We start from the raw sequence: 23,350 nt of genomic DNA, 5'->3' as shown, positions 1-23,350 counted from the left end.
ATGGGTTCTTATAGCTCCTTTATTGGCAATTCCAACACCTATTCCTAAACTAAATCAAATTGAAAACACAAAAACAAATCACATCCAACAACACTAAGACTATGCACTTTTCACAAATGTGGGCCGTAAGAGACTCCATTGGACTCAAAATGAAAAACACAAGAATGAAGCCTGAGTGGCAATAATGCTAAATATGTTAAATAAGACTACATGCCTTATGTCAACATGGGCATGAACTTAGCGTCAAGCCAACAACTTAAGCCGTGCATGTCAACATGGGCATGAACTTCGCGTCAAGCCAACAACTTAAGCCATGCTCCAAGATCTTCACCCTCTTTTAAGTGTGTTAAAAAATGATATATCATTAGATTTCTTCGGAAGGATTTTTGGGTTACCTTGGATTTTAAGGTTAAGTCATGTCTATTGAGGACTCATGTGATGCCATTCTTAGGGTCTTTTTACATTGCCACAACATAGATATTAATAGTATGTTGACATAGTGCTATGTCTACACAAAGTATGTGGTCTCTTAGGCTAGAAACAGCCAACATGATTGGCTGAACATGTAGCATCCAAGCCATTACCAACCTTGGGTTATGTTACCACTCAACTTGTCCATGAGCTAGTTTTCCAAGTAGGGGCCAATTTCCACACGTGGAGTGCACAAAAGTAAATCCTAGGCCATATTTCCATGCAAAGCATAATTTCTAATTGGCTCCAACTTTGACAGTGTTTAAGTGAGGTTTAAGTGCAAGAAGACAAGTGTTTATACCTCTTTTTCGGCTATGAAGAAAGCACGTAAAATTTTGAACAACTCAGCTCGCAACAACTGGTGGCCAATTCTACTCCATGCACTCTCAGATGTTGTGTAAAGGGCAGGAGAGACCACTTATCAAATTGTATTCTAGCTATGTGAAAATTTAAAAGGCCCTTAATTTTTGTAACCCTTAGAGACTTACGACCACCACCCCCACATTAAGATTGAAGAAAATCTTGGAGAAGAAGAAGTGGGAAATGTTGAGAGGTAAGCATGGCCTACTGAATGGAAGGGAGCTGGGGGAGTGGGGATCTGAACCTGGGCACACCTATTTCAGCTTGCAGTATACTAAGTCGTCTTCAAGGTTAGTTACAGTCTTCTTCAGTCAGCAAGCTACCTAGGTACCTCATATTGTCTACATATAAAAGGGAATCCCTGCTCAGCTCTGTCTAATCACATATAAGCTGTTATTGAAGGATGATATGTTTGTAACTCTCACTGAAGAGGTAATTAGAAGGTTGAGATGTAGCGAAAAGGAGAATGGATATTGGAGATGGTTTGCTAATGAAATACAAGGAATTATTTACAAGGATAGGGAAATTGAGAGCAGAGGAGAAGAGGCAAGCAAGGAGGGAATTGGGAGAGTTGATGAAGCACTTGTAATGGAAGAGGTAGAGGGGAGGCTTGTCTGATGCTGAAGCTAATCAATATGCTTAGTGTCAAGCTCAATTAGGGAAAGAAGATGATAAGATGGCTAGAGAAGGGGACATGGGGGATAGTTGGAGAGCCTTCAATTATAAGAGGAAACCTACCAAATACCTGCTCTGATTGACTAATGAGAAAAGGGGCAAGGAAGTAATGGGGCATATTAGGGACAAGAAGGGATAGAAGATTGGAAATATTAAACAAATAGCTCAAAAGTGGGTGAGGTTTCTAGGGGCTACTTTGAGTCTGAAAGAAGACAGCTCTTAGAGAAGGTTCCAGGCAGAGGGGACCATGCTAAGTGTGATTAATAAGGGGGTGGAGTCTGATAGGGCTAATTGGATGGAGAGAGATTTGGAGTCTGATAGGGCTAATTGGATGGAGAGAGATTTGGTGGATAGCCTTATAGAATCTGGGCAAGGAAAAATCTATAGCGTGGGATGGATTGTTAGTGGAGTTTTTTCATTCCCTTTTGGCCATCATTAAAAGCTCTGGTGTGGATTACATGCAAGCAAGCATTTACCATAGTGATGATGGGCAAATACTTGAAAGACGGGATTGTGAAGTTAACACCCAAACATGCAGCTTGTCATAGGTTTAGTCAGTGGAAACCTATTACTCTACTCACAGTTATTTATAAGATCTTGGCCAAGGTCATAGCTGTGAGGATTAGACCTATTTTGCAAGAGGTGATATCCAATAGGTAATATGGTATTGTGCTATGAAGGGCAAGGAAGTGACTCAAAGGTCAGGATAGAAGTGTGTGCTACTACAACTGGATTTGAAAAAAGGCTATGATAGGAGGGTGCATTGGTCCTTCCTTGCTAGAACTATTGAGAAGTTAGGATTTGGAAGAAGAATGACCACAGTCATCTATACTCTGATTGTAGGGGCTCAGTCTAAGTCATTAAATGGAAGACTGGTAGGGGGATTTGAGATAAATAGGTCAATAAGGCAAGGTTCTCCTTTGGCTCCATTGTTATTTTTGCCATTATATCCAACGGATAGTGGCTCTAGAGGATGCATGTGAGAAAGGATTGGTGACAAGTTCGAGAATTAAAAATGGGGAGTAGTTGGAGGTACAACGTTTTGTAGTTGTTTCATTGCTACTCCTACAGGCTGATAATGACAATGTAAGACAAGCCTTGCTACTCCTACAATTGTTTGTTGATGCTTCTGGGTCTAGATATAACATCCATAAATCCAGAGGACGACTTTGATATGGAAAGGTGGGGGTGTAATGTCATAAGGAAAGGGCAATTTGCAGACACTAAGGAGCTCCTTTTGGGGTTGGGTGACTAATAAGGATGTAGCTAACTAGGCAATATATCGGATCTTGGACAAAATAAAGAAATGGGAAGGAATCATGGTGTCTTTTCATGAAAGAGTGGCTATTGTAAACTCAGTTTTAAATGCATATGTGATGTTTTTGTGCCCAATTGTCGACTTTAGAAAATGCCATTCGAAGAGGATTATGGCTCCAATTAGGAAGTTCATCTGGAAAAGGAAAAGGGATAGCAAGGAATATTTAGCCTATCTTACTTGTTGGGAGAAAGTAAGTATGCCCAAAGACTTGGGAGGCCTGCCAAGGCTAGAGTGGGAACTGGCCTACCAAAATGCTTACAATAGGAGGAGATATAGACTAGAATGGTAAGGGAGGTGATAGGGGAGTCTTACTTGTTGGGAGAAAGTAAGTATGCCCAAAGACTTGGGAGGCTTGGGAATACTACATTTGCCCATTCATGCCCAAAGTAAGTATGCCCAAAGACTTGGGAGCCTAACGTTCAGTGTAAGGGGAAGGACAAGACTAGATTGGAGAGGAAAACTATTTTCACATGCTCCACTAAGAATTCAAAGCTCTGCCTTTGCAGGTTCCTTTGTTACAACTAGAAGTGGGAAGGATGTACAAGGGTCATAGGGAACTCTTTGTTTAGCTTAGGGATATAAAAGCTTGGATATACATGGCTACACAGATGCTGATTGGGCAGGTAGCTCATATGACAGGAGGTCTACTAGTGGTTATGCTTTTACACTTGGAAGTGCCGTGGTGAGTTGGAGTAGCAAGAAGCAACCTACAGTTGCTTTATCTAGTACAGAGGCTGAATACAGGGGTGCAGCCATTGCTACTTGTGAAGCTATATGGTTAAAGAGTCTCTTGGCAGATTTGGGTGAGCCTATTGATTGCAAAGTTGTCATTCATTGTGACAACATGAGCAGTATACAGTTGGCCAAGAATCCAGTATTTCATGCGAGGACCAAACACATAGAGGTCCATTATCACTTTGTCAGAGAGAAGGTGCTGTGGATGGTACAGTTGATCTAAGGTATGTGAAGACTGATGAGCAGGTGGCAGATATCTTTACAAAGCCAGCAGGGAAAAGTTTGAGTACTTCCGTACTATGTTGGGAGACCAAATGCTTGTATGCGGCGATGATTAAGAGTGAGCTGAATGTGGCCTACTGTAACCGAATCTAGACCGTAAGGTGGAGCATGGGTACCTGGAAGAAGAGGTGGAAATTGATATGGGGTCTAAGAATACCTTTGAAAGCCCAAACCTTTTTGTGGAGAGTATGCATGTGGGCTCTTCCTCTTGGCTACAAGTTGGTACACATAAACTTTACCTCAGGGGTTTGTTGCAGGTGTGGATCAGCAGTAAAGGATGGTAAACATGCATTTTGGGGATGTCTTGCTATTAGGTTGCTGTGGAGCAAGATAGATAAGTGGTGTTTGCTAACATAGGTCTAAGGGGTTCTTGGGGGGTTGTTTAATGGGAAAATTGACTCGATCAGAGGAGGCAGTTGATGTGGTGTTCAGCCAAGTTAGATATACTTGTGTGTGGGAAATTTGGATCTCTAGGAACTGTCTGGTTAGTTGCATTGCCAAAGTTTGGGCCTAAAACACAGAGGCGGTATTTGAAGGAGAAATAGCCGGCACACACCTTCTTGGCATTGATAGAGAACCCAGTTGGATAGAGGCTTGATGTGAAGATATGGAACAAGGAGGAAGCTAAGGAGGAGCAGACTCCTAAGGGTTTCACCACTGAGCCTGTGTTGGTAGCCAGTTTGTAGCTGGGTTATCATATCAGATGAGATCAATCATCTTTTGTGTGGGAGGATGAGAGGTGGGATCAGATCTCTGGGATGTGAAATAGTGAAGAGTTATACTAGGTTTTTTTTTTGGTTGATTTTGGTGAGGCATATGTAAAAGGTATATGTGGCTGGATAGTATATAAATATATATAAGATTTGTGTTCACCTTAATGTAGGGTTAGGGGGCAGGGTATAAAGTTGCAATAGCAGGGTTAGGGTTAGATTGACTCATGAGCAGGGTTAGGGTTAGGGCTACAAAACTAGCATGATGGAGCAATCCTCATGTCGCCCTGCACCTATGTCGCTGCGTCGGTTTTTGACGTAGTTGAAAGTTTTTGGGCAAATAATTGGCATGCCAGCCCTTCCCTCCGCTCCACTTGTCTCTGTGCAATGGTGATGAAGCGGCCTACTCGAAATCAGCTGGTAAATCGTCTTCTTTCATCTCCTCCTCCTCCTCCTCCTCTGCGTTTTGGTGTTGTAAGTCATCATTAAAGCAAGCCTGATGGTTAAACAGCCACATCATGCTTGTGTCGGAACGTGACAAGATTAATGCCTCTCGCTTCACTACGGTCTGCGAGCTGTTAATAATTTGCATATTAACGGGTCACGTTTCGTGGTGCACAGTTTCTTTCACGTTTATATATGGCAGATCTAGGTAGCACAGATCCTATTCATTACACGATTTTGTATACACAGGGTATTATTAGGGCTACTCATAATCTCTTTGGAGAGTAAACATGTGATGAACATTTGTAGATAGCACGTTTCCTGTTCATTTGTTTTGCTGCTTGAAGAGTGACCTTATGATTTACCCTCAGTTCTAGCTACCTTAGAAACTATTTGTTTGTGGTTGGGAGAGTTTTCTATGCGGCTGCATTACATTACCTGTAATCAATCTGTTAGTACCCAACTCTTACCGTATTAAAACCTTGTCCTTTGCTAATGAGAAATTGTCCAGAGGGGGATGTCCTACTTCTCATTTGAGTTATTGTGCAACTCATCACAGGAACTGGTCTTGGTTATTACCGATTATCGGAAAATTCCTGAGCATTTTCACCTTATGTCTTGTATGTCAAGTTTCTGTGAGCTGAATTGTCCTTTATTTACAGACGTGTGGATGAAATATTTTTCCAGTAGCCCTTCTTCTTATGCAGAAAGTGAGGTTTGATTACTGGGTTGTATATTTTGCCATGTACACAGACTGAACATGTTCTAACAGGACTCCCCACAAAGTGAAGCTGTCCATAGAACCTTCAGGCTGGAATATGTCTTTATGGGCCTAAAGAGAAGCCGTTGGGCACGAGAGACATCACTAATGTCGTAGAACGGCAAGTATAATCTTTGAAACTTCATTTACCCTGAAGAGGGAAGCCATTGGCAGTCTATCCATGGAAAGGCAAGGTATGGACAGGCTGCTTGCCATTGAGAAAGAGTGGTTGTGTACCCAGCGTTGGTCTTTTACCTGGCAGTCAGAGAATTCCATGGAAATCCCTTTTTAGGACTTTGCATTGTAGTAGGAAGGATAATTCTTCCAAATAGAAAAGCTGGGAAACGAACAAGCAATGTCTGCTTCAAGAGGTCGAGAGCCCTTTTCTGCTCTGGATCAATTTCATTCTTCTGAAATTTCATTACCAATTGATAGTAGTCCGGCCTTATTTTTCATGTACATACTGTTGGTCGCAGAATGTGTGTAGTGAGATAATTTTTACTTATATTTGTGTCCATTTAAATCTCACCAGGCTGTTTCCGTTGTCTCCTTTAAACAAGCACTTGGCCTTGGGTCAGCTTCTTGTCTGTGTGTTGCCTGCCCTGTAAACTCTCACCTGCTGCCCTTGATTTGAAAGTCCGGGATTGCTGTCTTCTCATCTGATAAAGATGTCTACTGGAAACTTCTCTTCCTTGGTTGCTACTCTGATGTGCTGAGATGGTCTTGGAAAGCCACGTCTATAGAATGACATGTGCCATCCTTTTGATGGGCAAGTGAGCTGATAGTTGATTGAACTCTTGGGATCAAACGGTCTTTGTGCCAGCTTCCAATAGCAATGGTTGTGGTGGCCACCACAAGCAGAGGCTGCTTGCAATTGGGAAAACAGTTCCCTTGAGTGTCCAGCTGGCTTGCATGTTCAGCAACCAGATTTTCATGTTAAATGTTTGTAACCACCAAATAAAAGCTGGTGCCAGATTAGGTGGTGGTAACAGGCTCTGAGGTTCCACCCCAGATTACTATGGCTTATGGTCATTTTATGTGAAGGTTATATTGTGTGTGCGGGCAGGTGTAGGACTCTTTGCTCCCCCCCCCCTCCCCCGCAAAAAAAACAGATCAAGGCCAGAGAGTGGTGGTGCGTTTGACTGACGAAAAGGCTTTTGACATGGGAGTCCTGGTGCAAAGGGCTGAAATTTCAAGGCCTACCTTAACCTTCAGTTTGAAGGCCATAAACTGATTTAACCTTCGAAATATGTAATGTTTAACTCCGAAATTTAGGGAAGTTTTCCAAATAGTGGCCTTTTGTGGCTGTCTTTTGCAACCATATTGTTCCAATGGTCTTCTCTACAAGGTTTGAATGGCTTTGAGGCCCTCTGAAGGGTCCAAATTTCAGTACTGCTGGTGCCCCACCACAGGGTTCACATGGAGATATTTCTGACTTCAGGCATTTGATTGTCAACATCCATTATGATTGATTGCATCTGTTAGTTCTTGGCATTCATTTTAGGTCCCTGGATTAATAAGTGTGCTTGCTTTGATGATTCTTTGCTTTACACTAGTTGTAATTGAGCCATGAGAGTGGCTTTAAGCCACAAATGAGGCTCTGATTGGATCAGGCTAGATTTTCTTGATTTGGATATAACTTTTGCAATGAGAGCATATCATGATATAGAGTTCTACACCCACAATTGGGCATATCTTATGTGTGTGTGTGGGTGTGTGTGGAGTGCATGTGTGGGCATATCTTGATACGGAGTTCTATACCCACTATTGGACACTATACCCATGACGTTAGTGGGGATGTCGTAGTACTAGTCCAGACTATGCGTAATGGAGTTGATAGTTAGTCTTGTGGGTTGGCTACCATGAGTATGTGACATGCACGTACGTAAAAGGTGAATTTGGGCATGTTCTTGGTTTCATCTAAGTATGTAATTTAGGCGTATTAGCGGACATGCAGATTTCACATTGTGAAGTTTTCATCCAAATTGTGGTTAGTTGATATTGTGCTAATTCTTTCTATACTAAGCGGTGTATTTGTTCGACCAATTACTTATTTTTTGTACTAATTCTTTCTATGTGCTACTTCCCTAAGTGTTAGGCTTCATTATGGTTGAGTCTTCCTTGCATCTCCGCAAGTTTGACTAAAACTTCGTATGAAGGGCTTTGTTCGAATATATGTTCTTATATGTATGTGTGGAGTGTGTGTGAGAGCATATATTGATACAGAGTCGTCTTAGTGGACATGTAATGTAGATTTCACATTGTGAAGTTTTTTCAAGTTGCGGCCAGTTGATATTGTGCTAATTCTTTTTATAATAAGCGATGCTATTCTCTCTATTTGCTACTTCCCTTGGTGCTAGGCTTCATTAAGGCCGAGTCTACCTTGCATCTTCGGAAGTTTGATAGAAACCCAGTAGGAAAAGCTTTGTGTGAATATATGCTCTTATGTGTGTAGATTTGTGTGTGATCATATCTCGATACAAAGTTCTACACCCACTATTGGGCATTGATGATGTTAGTGGGGATGTCCATACTGACATAATGGAGTTGATAGATATAGTCTTGTGGGTTGATTACCATGAGTATATAACATATAGTTCCTAAGAGGTGAATTTGGGCATGTTCTTGGATTCATCTTGTATTTGATTCAGCTGTATTAGCGCACATACAGATTTTACATTTATGGCTAAGTTTGCCTTGCATTGCCAAAGAGCTTTGTGTAAATATATGCTCTTATGTGTGTGTGGAGTGCGTGTCCCACTATTGGGCATTGATGATGCTAGTGGGGATGTTGTAGTATCTAGTCCATACTATGCAGCGCACATACAAATTTTACATTTATGGCTAAGTTTGCCTTACATTGCCAAAGAGCTTTGTGTAAATATATGCTCTTATGTGTGTGTGGAGTGCGTGTCCCACTATTGGGCATTGATGATGCTAGTGGGGATGTTGTAGTATCTAGTCCATACTATGCATAATGGAGTTGATAGTTACATAGTCTTGTGAGTTGACTACCATGAGTACATAACATGCACCTCAAAAGGTGAATTTGGACATGTTCTTGGATTCATCTGGTACATAACTTTTGCTATGAGGTTGGTGTAAAGAAAAAATCGGGTCCACTTTAAAGTGCATTTTGAAACTTGATATTTCTCAAAAGCCATAAAATGACTAAGCAATTTTAGGTACATAACTTTGAGGGATTAAAACTGTTGTTAGCTTCTATCTTATAGATATCATATCTACATAAATAAATAATGTTGAAGAAATTTTCATGAAAATAAAATGACAGGTAATTTTTAAAAACTAATGGTAAAAAGTGTGAAATTAAGTAATTTATTAAAAAAAACAATCGCAATCTTGACTTTCTTCTAGGGATTTTTTCTCCACTTTTTGAGGGATGTTTTTCTCTTGTAGATATTTTTAACTTATATCTTATATTAGATACAAATCTCTAGAAATAATTGGTTTGAAAATTCAGAAGTTTGAAGTGGCTTTTTTTCTGCAAGACTAGTGGTAATGTTTGATATCATGTCCATCACTTCATTTTTTTTTCTATTATTAATCACTTGAAATTTTGTTCCTGTTACAGATAAATTTTACACGAACACACATATCTATATGTGAATATATAAATATATTATAGATAAACATTTCTAGATAGCACGTTTCCTGTTCATTTGTTTAGTTTGCACAGGCAGGGTAGTGCAAATGCTGCTTGAAGAGCGACCTTGTGTGTATGATGCAGTTCTAGCTACCTTTGGAACTATTTGTTTGTGCTTGGAGAGTTTTATCTATGTTGTTGCATTTTCATCACCTGTAATCAATCTGTTATAATCCAACTCTTGTACTGTATTAAAACCTTATATTTTGCTAATGAGAAGTTGTCTGAGGGGGGATATATACTACTCATTTGAGTTATTGTTCAAATCATCACAGGAACTGGCCTTGGTTATTACCTGGTTATAGGAGAATTCATTAGCATTTTCACCCTTTGTCTTGTATGTCAAGTCTCTGTGAGTTGAAATGTCCTTCATTTACAGACGTGTGGATGAATTATTTGTCCAGTAGCCTTCTTATGCTGAAAGTGAGGTTTGATTATTGGGTTGTGTATCTCCTTATTTACTTAATCAAACATTACATGCAAAAGATTCATTACATGCCATGTACACAGACTGAACATGACCTAACAAGACTCCCCGCCAGGTGAGAGCTGTCTGACTCCATAGAAACTAAAGGCTCTCTCTTTATGGGCCTAAAGAGAAACCGTTGGGCACGAGAGACACCACACTCAGATGTTATTAATGTCATGAAATGGCAAGTATAATCTTTGAAACTTCATTTACCATGAAGAGGGAAGCCATTGGCAGTCTGTCCATGGAAAGGCAAGGTTTGGCCAGGCTGCTTGCCATTGAGAAAGAGTTGTGTAGCCAGCTTTGGTCTTTTCTCTGGTAGTCAGAGAAGCCCATGGAAATCCCTTTTTAGGACTTTGTATTGTAATAGGAAGGATTAATTCTTCCTACTTCCAATCAAATAGAAAAGCTGGGAAACGAACAGGAGTTGTAACAGCAGTAATGTCTGCTTGATAATTTTTACTTATATTTGTGTCCGTTTAAATCTCACCGGGCTGTTTCCGTTGTCTCCTTCAACCAGCACTTGGCTTTGGGTCAGCTTCTTGTCTGTGTGTTGCCTGCCCTGAAAACTCTCACCTGCTGCCCTTGATTTGGAAGTCTGGGATTGCTGTCCTCATCTGATAAAGGTGCCCACTTGAAACTTCTCTTCCCTGGTTGCTACTCTGATGTGCTGAGATGGTCTCGGAAAGCCATTTTATAGAATGACATGGGCCATCCTTGTGATGGGTAAGTGAGCTGGTAGTTGATTGAACCCTTGATCAAATGGTCGTTCCCGATTTAGGGCTGAAATTGGAAGGCCTACCCTAACCTTCGATTTGAAGCCCATAAACTGAGTTGACCTTCAATGTTCATCTCTAGAACTTAGGGAAATTTGGCCTTCTGTGTCTTTTGGAACCGTATTGTTCTAGCGGCCTTCTCTTCAAGGTTTTTTTGAAGGGCTTTGATGCCCTCTGAAGGGTCCAAGTGTCAGCACTGATTCCCTCCGTTTGTTCTTGGCATTCATTTTAGGTCCCTGGACCAATAAATGTGCTTGCTTGGGTGATTTTTTGGTTTAACATTAGTAGCCATGAGAGTGTTTTGAAGCCACAAATGAGAGTGTTTTGAAGCCGCAAATGAGGCTCTGATTGGATCAGGCTGGATTTTCTTGATTTCTGTAATGAGGTCAAATTGTAATGAAATTGCTCATTTGGTGTTGAGAAAAATTGGGTTCATTTTTAAGTATTCATTTTGTAACTCGTTATTTCTCAAAAGCCACAAATGTCTCAGATTTTTAGGATACGTAACTTTGAGGGACTAAAACTGTTGTTAGCTTCTATCTTATAGATATATCATATCTTTATGGATAAATTATGTTGAAGAAATTTTCATAAAAATAAATTGACAGAATATATAAAAAAAAACTGAATTGAAGTAGTTTATTTAGAAAAACACTTGCAATCACGACTTCAAAAAAAAAAACTCCTTAAGGGATTTTTTTCTTGTATTTTTTTAAGTAGTTTATTTAGAAAAACACTTGCAATCATGACTTAAAAAAAAAAAGACTCCTTAAGGGATTTTTTTCTTGTATTTTTTTAAACTACTATCTTCTATTAGATATAAATCCCTATTAGATATTGGCTTGAAAATTCAAGAGTCTCCTAAAAGCCACAAAAGTGGCTTTTTTTTTCTATAAGACTAGTGTTAATGTTTGATGTCATGTCCATCACTTGATTTTTTTTCCTATTATAAATCACTTGAAATTTTATTTCTATTATAGATGAATTTTACAGAAACATACACATATATCTATTATAGATAAGTTTCACACATATATATCTATATATACCCACACATGAACATAATGGTTTCTTTCTTTCTAGATTTGAATAAAATTATCCAAAGCTCACTCATTTTCATTGAGTGAAAATTGGGTTTCTCTCAAAAATCCTATTATGGTATTTTATCTGCCATAGAGACACAGTATGTGTGGCCCTTATCTATCTATGCCATCATAATCAAGGAGCTCATTTTATAGCATATAAACTGTCATTGTTGAAAAGGGAAAAACACATTGACATCAAATTTCATTTCATAAGGGAGAAATTATCGTCCTTGAAAAGGGAAAACACATTGACATCAAATTTCATTTCATAAGGGAGAAAATACAATATAAGGATATAGATAGATTTGACATCAGATTTCATTTCATAAGGGAGAAAATACAATGTAAGGTTATAGATAGATTTGTAATAGACAATTGACATGGTGGTGGATATCTTCGCAAAGAGGCTCTGCAAGGACCATTTGTGCACTTTGCTCAAGATGGGAGAAGTCAAGGATCGACCCAAATCAACTAATAGATTGCAAGTACATGTAATATCTCCCAATTGACACAACAAATGATCCACAATGAACTTTAGCATAGAGCAAACCAATAGGTTGGGGTCTACTCCTAGTTGACACATGAAAAAAAAACAAACAACTTCCATGCGTACCAAAATTGATGCTGCATGTTGATGATGGAGGAGCTACAATTGGACCCGACCACCATGATCACATCACCAACCATATTAACACGAGCGAGTCATCCAATAGCCACATCACTATTGCTCGAAGAAAGCATGTTTTAAACCTTTAGAGGCAATGCTTAGGCTTAATCGGGATTTAGACTTCAAAATCACTAAAAATCATACAAGTGCCGGGATTTACAACTAGAATGTGTAAATTTCAACCCTTCAAATTAAGAGCAACATCAAATTCCAACCTAGACTTTTAAATTTTAGTCGGAAAAATTACACTACAAACCGGGTTATGTGAGCATTGCACGACACTCGGCACTCACACTCCAAGGATATCGACACAAGTGCTAGGCCGACAAGAGGGGGCACGAGCAATCCACATACAAATGATTCTATACATCCAGGCCAGGCCCCAAGTTCCAACCTGTTGGTTTGCTGGGTGCCAAAGTTGATTGTGGACCAGTTGGGAGGTATTACATGTACTTACAATCGATTAGTTGATTTGGGTTGGTCCTTGACTTCTCCCATCTTGAGCAAAGTAACCCTAGTAAAGGTGGAATAGTTTCTCGCCTCACACATCACCCTCACAGCTACTCCACCATGAAGCTAAGGGGATGGCGTCGATCTATAGATATAACATGGGCCTGGTTTGGTAACAGCACGAACGCACTTCAGTGTAGATGCGCCGCTACCCTTTTTAAAATAAAAAAAAAACAGATTTAGGACTTATATTTTAATCTGCTCCCGACGTACCAACCGGTTGAGATGGCCGAGTTGGTCTAAGGCGCCAGATTAAGGTTCTGGTCCGAAAGGGCGTGGGTTCAAATCCCACTCTCAACATTAAAAGATTTAATTTTTTTAAAAGGGTTCCAATCTTCCCCTAAAGATTTACAATTTTGGAGCTTGAGATTTTTCTAAAAGACTCCTAAATGCTATTTTGGAGCTTGATATTTTTCTAAGAGACTCCTCAATGCTATTCAACACTCTCAAGGTGTTCTAAAGACTTCTCACACTGCTATCCATGTGTAAATGCTATTTTGGAGCTTGAGATTTTTCTAAAAGACTCCTCAATGCTATTCAGCACTCTCAAGGTGTGTAAATGCTATTTTGGAGCTTGGGATTTATCTAAAAGACTCCTCAATGCTATTCGACACTCTCAAGGTGTGTAAATGCTATTTTGGAGCTTGAGATTTTTCTAAAAGACTCCTCAATGCTGTTCGACATTCTCAAGGTGTGTAAATGCTATTTTGGAGCTTGAGATTTTTCTAAAAGACTCCTCAATGCTGTTCGACATTCTCAAGGTGTGTAAATGCTATTTTGGAGCTTGAGATTTTTCTAAAGACTTCTCAATGCTATTCAACACTCTCAAGGTGTGTAAATGCTCTAGATTATGAATGACAAGTGGAAGTTTTTAGGGTTTTAATTTTCCCCAAAAAATTTTGGAGCTTAAGATTTTTTAAAAGACTTCTCAATGCTATTCAACACTCTCAAGGTGTGTAAATGCTCTAGATTATGAATACATCACATCAAACGAGGAAGTTATTAGGGTTTCCTAAAAATGTTGGAGCTTAAGATTTTTTAAGACTTCTCAATGCCATCGAACACTCCTTAATGCTATTGAACACTCTCAACATCAAAGGAGGAGATTACTAGGGTTTTAATTTTCCCCTTAAAAATTTTGGAGCTTAATTTTTTTTAAAAGACTTCTCAATGCTATTGAACACTCTCAAGGTGTGCAAATGCTCTAGATTATGAATGACCCCACATCAAAGGAGGGAGTTATTAGGGTTTTAATTTTCCCCTAAAAATCTTGGAGCTTAAGATTTTTGAAGACTTCTCAATGCTATTGAACACTCGCAAGCTGTGCAAATGATCTAGATTATGAATGACATCGGCTAGGGCTAGAAGTTTTGACGATGAACATGACAGGGACCAATATTTATACATTTTGGAGCTCAAGGTTTTGTAAGACTTGTAAATGCTATTTATTGAACATTCAAGCTCTTCAAATGGTTTAGATCAAGAATTACATCGGCTAGAGCTAGAAGTTTTGATGAGATGGGGTTAATTCACAAAGAAAACAACGAATCAATTTGTTATCAAGCATTACATCAATGCTTTTCACAATGTGTCTGAAGAGGAAATTGTAAAATCTAAACAAGAGAAATTTGTAAATTTTAACAAGCATTTTCTTCTCACTTTAATCTAATTATAACTAAATCTTGATTTTTAAAGGATGTTTTTCTCCTTCTCTCATCAATTTGCAAAGGGCTAAAAAAAGATTGATCAAGTTGTACTAAGCCAAACCTATCTTTTCTCAAACCTTGAGGTAAGGGCAGGGACAAGGAAACGGTTTCTTGCTTGCTCTTTATGAGTTTTGAGATCTCAAAAAAGATGGGATGTTTGTCATCAAAGTAGAAGTCAAAGTACAAGAAGTCTTTTAGAACAAAAGCAAAGGTGGACACCAAATAACATCAAGATGGACACTAAATAGCAGCAACATTATTGCCCAAGGGGCTTGCACCTTTTTCTACCTCATTAATCCAAGCTATAGGTTATAGTTACGACCATTTTATTTTATTTTAGCATCGTCATGTCTCTAGGAACCCTTTCACAATAAAAGAATCCCCCAAGCTATAAATAGTTACCATGCTAACCTATGATTATTCATAAGCTTATGGACACAAGGACATGATGTTACTTTAAAAAATGGTGCAACTCTCAAACCCTAGCTCAGATTGACAAGCTTTGGAAATAAAAAATGGTCTAGTTCTTGTGCTTTAAAAAATGAATTGTTACCATGCCAACTCAGCATTATTCATCAGCTTATGGAAATAGGGACATGTTGTTGCTTTAAAAAATAGTAGAAACTCTCAAGCCCTAGGTCTTATTTGACGAGCTATACAAAGAAATTTTGTGTGGGGATTACAAAATGTGTATGGAAAAGAAGTAACAAGCTCCATCTGGCTCCACTGGAAAATCCCACAATGAAGGTACGTCTCAAGACCTCATAGTACTCATAGTTCTCATAGTACTCATAGTTCTCATCCCTAGATCCTAGATGCACTCATCGTCCGCACTTCAGCATTTGGGCTTTACATTTGATCAAGCTCTTACATGCCATTACAGGCTACGTGACATTACCCTCCCTTGAGAAAAGTTTTTGTTTGTGGCCAAAACAAATCGGGGAAAAGACTTGGTAAATGTTCTTAGTTGGTTCCATAGTGAGGCTTCCTCTAGCCTGTTCTTCCACTTAACAAGCGCCTATCGATATACATATACCTCGTAATTTGATCTTTCAACTCAAGAATTATCCCTAGTTCATGTGGAAGTGATTGTGACTCCAAGAACTACCAAAACTTAGGACGAACTATGTTGTCTTGATGGAACACTATTTTTTGCATTGCCATGAAAAATAGGATGCACTAGAGAGTTCTCTGACAACTCAAGTTTATAAGCTACACTACCATCTATAGCTGTATAACTATACGAGATCTAGGCTAGAATGCATATATCAAAATATATGGAGTAAATCCAACAGTCTCGTTGACTATTTTAAATTACTCCAAGAAATTTCTAAATATGGCAAGAACTCCTTTCAATTGGGTTGCTTGTTTGCTAACATATGCACGAAGCATATCCTCTAGCACTTGGTTGACTCTCTCTACCTAACCACCATCAAGATATAGATGATTAGTCATACTCATAGTCATAGTAGTTTCTAACTTTTTGAAGATTTCCCCTCAAAAGGACTATCGAACTTCCTATCTCTATCAAATAGTATATTTGTGGATAGGCCATATAGTTTTTAGAGACATTTGATAAAGATCCTAGCAAGCTCGGATGTTTTCACATCCCTTTAAGTTGGAATAAATTCGGTCATCTTAGTCAACCTATTCATTCTTCCCTTTAAGAAGAGTTTTTATCTGTAAAAACGGTCAAGAAACTATAAACAAGTGTATGTGTGTAAATCATTAGGAATTTTTTGGACCCAAAGAGGGCCAATTGGATTAAATTTTGATTAGGAATAAACTAATAGGAAGAGGGCTGGGTGCACATTTTTAACTTCTTTGACCCTAGGGGGCCTAGGCTTTGGTTTGCTAATGGGGCCTAATTACTACTCTTGTCCCCCTACCTCTTGGGCCCAAACTTAGAGGTCCCCCCACCTAGAATCGCGCAGATTAAAAACCCTAAAAATTAAAAATTTTTAATTTTTTTTCCCAAAAGTGTGTTTTCCCTCTCACACTCCCCCCAACATACTCTAGGTTTGGAAAGCTCATTTTGAACCTCTTTCTTCCTCTTCTAAGCTCTCCATTGCTGCAGAAACTCCATACCTCTCAAGCTCTCCCTCCTTGTCAAGCTCCCTCAGTCTCAAGCTCCCTCTCCCTCTTTCTTCCTTTTCTAAGCTCTCCATTGCTGCAAAAACTCCATCCCTCTTAAGCTCTCCCTCCTTCTCAAGCTCCCTCCCTCTCAATCTCCCTCCCTCTCCCCCCCCCCCTCTCTCTCTCTCTCTCAAGCTCCCTCCCTCTCCATTGCTGCAGAAACTCTATCCCTCTTTAGTCTACTCTAGGTTCAAGAAGCCTATTCTCAAACTCTAACCCTCTTTTAAGCTTTCCATTGCTGCACTGAAAACCCTGAACTTTCTCTCCTCTCCACTCCTCTGTTTTGTAAAACAAGCTTTTCTTTTCCCTTCTTCTCTTTTCCCTTCTTCTCTTTTCTTACCACCATGGCCTCTTCTAGTAATGTGAGAAGACCTAGAAGAGCTTGTGCTACATAACACAAGAGATGAGAATGGAGTTTGGGCTCCAAAACAAGATTCAGGATTGGGGCTTGGGTCTACATGCAGCCAAGCTCTAAGGGACCACATCGAGTGCGTCAATTGGGGAATATGCTACATCATTTGAAGGGGCGGCTACAAGGCTTGAAGCATACTAAGAAGGAAGGATTGGTTGCCATAGTGCAACATGTGTATACCATGAGACCTGTACATTGAAGGCCAACAACCAAGGTTTCCTTCAAATTGTCAGTGTAACATAAACACAACTTTAACAACATGCTAATATTGGATTTTTTGTTTCAAATTTTCTTATGATTCTCCATTTTCTTATGTCTCTCTGATATTTTTCCCTCTAATTATGTTGAGGAACAACCACTCCAAAGCCTCACTGGAGTTTTCTATGCTATGCATGCATCCACATTGGAGAGGCAATGTTTGTATCTCAAAGCCCAAGTGATCTTGTACAGAACAATATCTTTTTCTTTTCTCACTCATATTTTGTAGATAAAAAACCAGGTTTATTTGGCAAGCTAGAAGAGATCCCCAACCCCCCTCTTCACAATCCCGAATGGCCCAAACCTAATGCTTGGACCATATTATGCTTAAAGTTTAAGATGGTAAGTGATATCAAGACATCACTCAAGTTTTCAAAGGCATCTAGGTCAGTAGGTCTAAATTGGTTTTATCCTTTACATGTTTTTGTGCACATGTTCAATTCCATGCCAATGCACCAAACAAAAACAATGTATATTTGTAAGGAGGTACGGTCTGACCTCATTCAAGGATTACTAGGAGAGGGTTGGTGGGAGGTTAATGAGGGGTCACATCAAGGTGATGTGTACAAGTGCAATGTAGTAGATTCTATAGTGTCTTTCAGGTTCTTGAAGGCACGCTCTATTTTGTACATGCGTCTGCACTACCAAAGATGGATGCAAAAGCACGGGACATGGATCCCACTTCAAGGCTCAGAAGAAGAAATTATGCCTATTGAGGTAGCTGTGATGATGCAAAATGTATGGATTGAGCGAGTGGCAGCAAGCAAGCATTGGAGCCTAGCAGACCTGCATAAACACTTTAGCATCATGGGCTTTGACAATGTGGAAGAGTCAAGTTTCAAGTTGATGAGAAGAAAGGTATATCTGATTCCACATGTCTAGAGTTAACCCTTACACTTTCTGGTTATTGTGCCACTTTCTATATTTTTACAGATTGGGAGGCGTAAGGAGGGGACAACCATGGTCTCAGAATCATGGCAAATGGGGGACCTTGAATTTTCAGTAGCAAGGTGCATAGCCCTACCAACACATAGTAGGCATGTGGAAGAGCTTGAAGATGAACCGCGAGTATACGGGAAAATAGCCTCTGTTTTAATACACGTGAGGGGCAAGAGTTTCAGGATCGAGGTGAAGGCAATGACAAGCTTTCAAGTCAACTAGGAGATGGAGATCAACATGAAGTAAATGTCACAAGAGGGGCAAAAAATGAAGACATTATAACAATTTTAGATTAGATGACATGCTTGTAATTTTGTAGCAGGCTCTTTTTTAACCAATCTTTATTTAATTGAAATCTTAATATTTTTGCAAACTGTAATTTTTTTGTTTAGCGGTCTAGTGTGAAAAGGCCAAACTTTAGCTTCTTTCTCATTTTCACGCGATAGAAACCAAGCACGAGCTCACACTATCTCTTTGCATTCACATGGCTACCCACTTTGACAACTTCTGTGAGTTCCTCTCCACTACCCCGTGGGCGGGCAAGAGCGAGCTCTTTGTCATGTTCTCTCGTGAAGTCGACTTTGAAAAGTTGCTCGCCCTTGCGTCCCAACATTATGAGACGCAGATTGCATACATGGAGCAATACTTGGTTCCCCACTCCATCTCCTTTTCCCATTTCCCCAATTCGATGGGTGCCTGTTAAGCTGCTTAAGTACATTCAAGAATATGCCCGCCCCTACATCCAGCGCCTTGAACACTTTATCGACGCAGGAGCTTACTGTACCTTCAATAAGCAGGAGGTGAAGAGGTTGGGGAAGGGCAATTTAGGAACTAGATTCCTCTCGTGGCTCGCCACTTTTGTGTTCCTCATCAGTGATGAGGATTCGGATGAGGAGGTAGAAATGCATGCATTGCAGTTGGCAGGGTATTTGAGGGATGACAAGGAAGTGAAGGCAGTAGGAATGAGTGCTGGTGTAGAAGAGCAGCTTGCATTAGAGCACTTTCTAGAGGGTGCACAATCTGCAGTAGCTGAACAGCCCATTGTAGTAGAAGATGTGGGGCCATATTCCCCACACGAGGAGAGCAAGGTGCTGCCAAAGCTTGAGATCAATCTCTTGAGCACCATTGTGGTGGAAGGTGAAGAATACTTATTTCTTCATGACCTTGAAAAGACAGCTGGCTTGAGAATGGATGAATGCTTGGGCATTATATGCATGCGATGTGAGGTGGACCTTGATACGTCCAACCTTGGTCCTCACCTAGATAGTGCTATATTACCCCTTGGAGAATCTATTGCAGAGACAGTTGCTTTGGGTGGTCAAGGAAACTGTGGTTGAGACCGCAAAGCAAGCCCTCGTTTTCCAGAGGAGGAGTTCACAACCTTACAAGACAAGCTAGAGGCTGAAAAGGATACCCTTGTTGTTGGAGTAATGGAGGAGACCAAAGCACCAAAAAAGGATGAGGCTAAGTCCTCGATTGACCTCTCCGCTCCCACCAGCACTTTGGCAAAAGAAGACATTGAGCAAGAGGTAATAATCAACCTTTTACAACCTAGAAACATTTGTAATTACTCCCGCGAAGAAAGCTTCTCAATCAGAGATCAATTGCCGGTGCCTCCTGTAGAGCTCCCGACAAGGGTGTAGTCGCCAACACAAATGGGGAAGAGTAGTTGAAGCTCTTACCCTCGTACCACTTCCTGTGCTTCTCTTGCTTTGCAGCTCAGCCCTTAGCATGAACCAGGATCTGATACCATGAAAAGATGCAGGGGAGAGGATAGCTTAAGCTCTTGCAAGCACACACACACTCACAAAACCCTAAAAGAGAACACACAAGAATGAGAGGCTGAAAATCTTCTTCTTCACCCAACACTCAACACACCATATACAAAGATAAGAGTACACCCAATATGAAAGGTACTAAAAGAGAACACACAAGAATGAGAGGCTGAAAATCTTCTTCTTCTTCACCCAACACTCAACACACCATATACAAAGATAAGAGTACACCCAATATGAAAGGTACTCAACCAAATACATACCAGGGTTCTCGCTTTGAACTATGATGCTATGCCCAGTGTAAGTTACTTGTCTGAACAAGTTTTTAAAGTTCGTATTATTTTGGTTTTAGAGGCTTTTAGTATTTTATCTTATTTGTATTTTAATATTACTTAATCTTATAGGAATATGAAGAAGAGGCAATATGCAAGGAGACGAGGATGATGATGAGGAGGAGGAGGAGGAGGATGAGTAGAGACCGGCCTACTAAACGAGCTGGCGCTATGGCTGTCACACACAACCTGTCATCCCACTGGCCGCATATCACCCATGATCTCACCAACCATGCCAGTGGTGTAAGTGTGGGGCCTATCCCCCAGGCGGGTCATCAGTGTCCACCGCCTCACTAGATGAGCTCGATATCTCAACAAACATTAAGGTGTTTTTGATGTTTTTAAAGAAGAAGGTTTGAAGAGATTTTGCTAAAGAGCTTCCTTTTTGTGTTTAGATCCAGTGTATCAGAGAGATGAGCTTCCTTTTTGTGTTTAGATCCAGTGTATCAGAGAGATGAGCCTGGCTATATGTGATCACCTTCCTTTTGTTGTAGAGCTTCCTTTTTGTGTTTTGATTCAGTGTCTTAGAGAGCTAAGCCTAGCTATATGTCATCACCTTCCATTTGTCCCTAGGTAAGATTGTGGAAGAAATTCTATCATATTTGAGTGGTCAATGATGATCCTGTTGGTGGCTAATGTATTAGAAGTTGAAGCACTTTATTTGTGTGAGATCAATTCTTGATTTGGTATTGTGTTGCTATAATTATCAAGGGGTCCGTGTTTTATGTGTGTGATTTGATCAAAGAGCATTAGAAATTTGTAGAAGTTTGAGCCTTAACAAAGGGTTAAGATCTGGTTAGTTATGTATCCATTTCAATGGCTGTTTGAACCAGCTTTCACTCAGTGGTGATAGAGTTGTGGGTTTTGGAGCTATGGTTGTGAGAGTTGTTGATTTGGTTGATCTTGTTGAGGAAAGTCATATGTGTCACAAAGATCTGAATATAGTTGGATTAACACTAAGTCACGGTGGTAACAACATAGTTGTTGGGGTGCCTTTGGAGTTGTGATTTCCCAACTTTGACCCCTGTATATTTTCTTCTTATGTGGTTTCTGGTAGTGTTATAGAGGCCATTACCTAGGACCATCATAGTGTGATGCTTGTGAAAGTATGCAATAAAGCTAAACTTCCATGGTATCACCACACCTGGCACAAACTATGCACTTGCATTGACATGAAGTTCCATGGAGCCCAAAGGATTGGGACCACATCTGGTTGTAAGCATCTTTCAAAAAAGACATATATACATGGTATTCATGATAGCACGTCTTTCCTTTACCTAACAAAATGCTACAAATGTTATTTAGTACATACATGATTGTAGAAGTGCTAACTAGCCCTTTAAGTTTTAGGTTCTAGTTAGCACACTCAAAGCTGCATTTGCTAGTTAGCACTCAAAGCTACATCATATGCTAGTTAGCACTCAAAGTTATAGGTGTGCTAGGTAGGACTAAAATATGTAGATGTTAGTTTGCACTCAAGCTACAGATGCTAGTTAGCACTCAAAGCTATAAGTGATAGTTAGCAATCAAAGATGTTGGTACTAGAGTTAGCACTCAAAGCTATTGGTGCTAGTTAGCATTGAAAGCTACATGTGCTAGTTAGCACTCACAATTGCATGTTCTAGTTAGCATTCAAAGCTGTAGCACTCAGAGTTGCAGGAGGTGAAACTAGCACCTATAGCTTCGAGTGCTAACTAGCACCTATAGCACTCAAAGCTATAGGTGCTAACTAGCACCTATAGCACTCAAAGCTATAGGTTCTAGTTAAGCACTCAAAGATGCAAGTGCTAGGTAGCACTCAAAGCTACAGGTCTAGTTAGAATTCAAAGCTCTAGGTGCTAGTTAGGAGTAAGAGTTGCTAGAGTTAGTAGTAAGAGTAGCTAGTTAGCACTAAGAGCTACTAGTTTAGAACTCAAAGCGATAGGTGCTATTTAGCACTCAAATCAACGGTTGTGCCTGATCCTGATCAGGAAAAATGCGTTGAAATTTACTTAGATGATCAAATTATCAGTGGGATAGTTTCCTTCTATCTGGTTTATTCAGATGAAGGACAGTTTAGAATTGATCTCGTTAGAAAACTCGTTAAGAAAAATTCAAAAAGGTGGAATCGTCCCCGCTTTCCGGGCATGGGAAATTTTCCCGGTTTCGGTTTTCGGAGAGTGACCACTAGCCTAGTCTCGTGCCCGGACATTTGTGGGCGAGGCCCCGAGTGAGAAACCCTGCCCTGCGCATGAGGGGGGTGCTTCCGCTGTCAGCTACCGGGAGGGGGGGCAGAGGGATCTCATAGTTGGTATCAGGGCTTTGCTGAAAGCTAATAAAGATAAACAAATTCTTATCAGAACTTGATAATAATAAGAACTCAGAAAAAGCAATTTCATAATGTATTTTCATTCCGTAAGCTTTTTTAATGAAGAATTTTTAATCAAGAAAATTGTTTTTATAGATGGAAGTTCCCTATTTAGCTGGTATTTTCGACCTCACCCAGTCTCAAGATATGACTGCGTTCACCTTCGAGCATCTGATCTCTTCCGCTTCAACTCGAACAAGCCGAGCAAGACTCGCAAGCCATTTCGAGGAATTATATTTTCCTGACCCAGCGGAGAGACGACAGCATAAGTGGTTTGCAGGGCAGTATGTCCACGCCTCTTGCGACCGCCGTGCAATGCTGTGGTAGAACCTCTCATTGGCTATGATCTCGTTAAAGCTGAAAATGGTGCATGGCGTCATTCTATATCATTCGATGCCTCGGAATTTCAGACTTTCATGCCAAGTCTACAAACTCCTTAGTTGCTTTATTCCTAAATGGAAGATAATAGCTCCCTTGTCTCAGTATAAGTGGACGTTTGTATCAGGGCATGGCTATGGC

General features: G+C 40.1%; 1 long non-coding RNA gene and 1 other non-coding gene across 4 annotated transcripts; both read left to right on the top strand.

Annotated features, from left to right (window-relative positions):
- Nucleotides 1–4,707: 4,707 nt before the first annotated feature.
- On the top strand, nt 4,708–6,848 carry LOC147610460 (uncharacterized). 3 transcript variants are annotated; one of them, XR_015264073.1, is made up of 3 exons: nt 4,708–4,971; nt 5,555–5,615; nt 5,749–6,848. It is a non-coding gene; the product is annotated as an uncharacterized LOC147610460 (long non-coding RNA). The 3 variants fall into 3 exon arrangements; XR_015264075.1 differs by lacking the exon at nt 5,555–5,615 and having other exon boundaries at nt 5,768–6,848; XR_015264074.1 differs by lacking the exon at nt 5,555–5,615 and having other exon boundaries at nt 4,712–4,971.
- A 6,297-nt stretch (nt 6,849–13,145) lies between these two features.
- Nucleotides 13,146–13,226, top strand: TRNAL-AAG (transfer RNA leucine (anticodon AAG)). Its single transcript has one exon. It is a non-coding gene; the product is annotated as a tRNA-Leu (tRNA).
- Nucleotides 13,227–23,350: the final 10,124 nt, after the last annotated feature.

The sequence above is a fragment of the Cibotium barometz genome, chromosome 49 (genome assembly GCF_041138505.1).
Source record: "Cibotium barometz isolate CiBa-2024 chromosome 49, ASM4113850v1, whole genome shotgun sequence".
Classification (NCBI taxonomy): domain Eukaryota; kingdom Viridiplantae; phylum Streptophyta; class Polypodiopsida; order Cyatheales; family Cibotiaceae; genus Cibotium; species Cibotium barometz.
This window is presented reverse-complemented; position numbering and strand designations above follow the sequence as displayed.